The sequence below is a fragment of the Arachis ipaensis genome, chromosome B02 (genome assembly GCF_000816755.2).
Source record: "Arachis ipaensis cultivar K30076 chromosome B02, Araip1.1, whole genome shotgun sequence".
Classification (NCBI taxonomy): domain Eukaryota; kingdom Viridiplantae; phylum Streptophyta; class Magnoliopsida; order Fabales; family Fabaceae; genus Arachis; species Arachis ipaensis.
In genome coordinates, this window is record NC_029786.2 from 5,376,645 (window position 1) to 5,377,443 (window position 799).

A 799-nucleotide genomic window follows, 5' to 3' on the forward strand; every position below is an offset into this window, starting at 1 on the left:
ATTTTCTAACATTATTTATTTTTAGGCATGCATTAACAATATTATTATATAATTGTGACTATGCCTCAGCATATACCACTTGTATAGACAAATAGTAGGTCATAGAGTCCAAGTCATACATTTTATATAATTAAATAACCGACTTAATTAATCCATTTTTTCTTTCTTTCTTTTTTCTTTTCTTCATTATAGATTATTCCATCTCACCTCATCTTCTTTATGGTGATGACACCTCTATGACTGTGCCGCCATAAATAATCAACACCCGTTAAATATATAATTTTCCCCCATTGATATAGCTAGGTTAAGTTTTATTTTTAGGGTTGATTTTGATTGTCATCAATTACGCTGCGTTTGTTTAGAGAGATAAGACACTGAGATAAGGACACAGAGACATAAAATTATGTTTGACTGAGAAGACATGAACAGAGAGTCAGAGACAATGTGTCTAGAGACACTGAATTAGTGTATTTTGTGTCCATCCTGACAGAAATGATACGGAGACACTAACAAAGGACACAACTTATTTTTTATTATTACTTTCATTATTTTTGTTAATTTTTCATAATTATATTTTTTATTATTATATTTTTCATCTCAAATTTTTAAATGAAAAAAATGAGAATAAATTGGATTTTCATAATTTGTTCTAGTTTATCACCAAATAGAATACAAGAACACAAAATTTTGTGTCTATGTCCATCAGTGTCTTATTCTATCTTGTTCTCAGTGTCTTATTATATCCTGTTCTTAGAAACAAACGCAGCCTTATATACAAAATAAAATATCTTCCAAAATA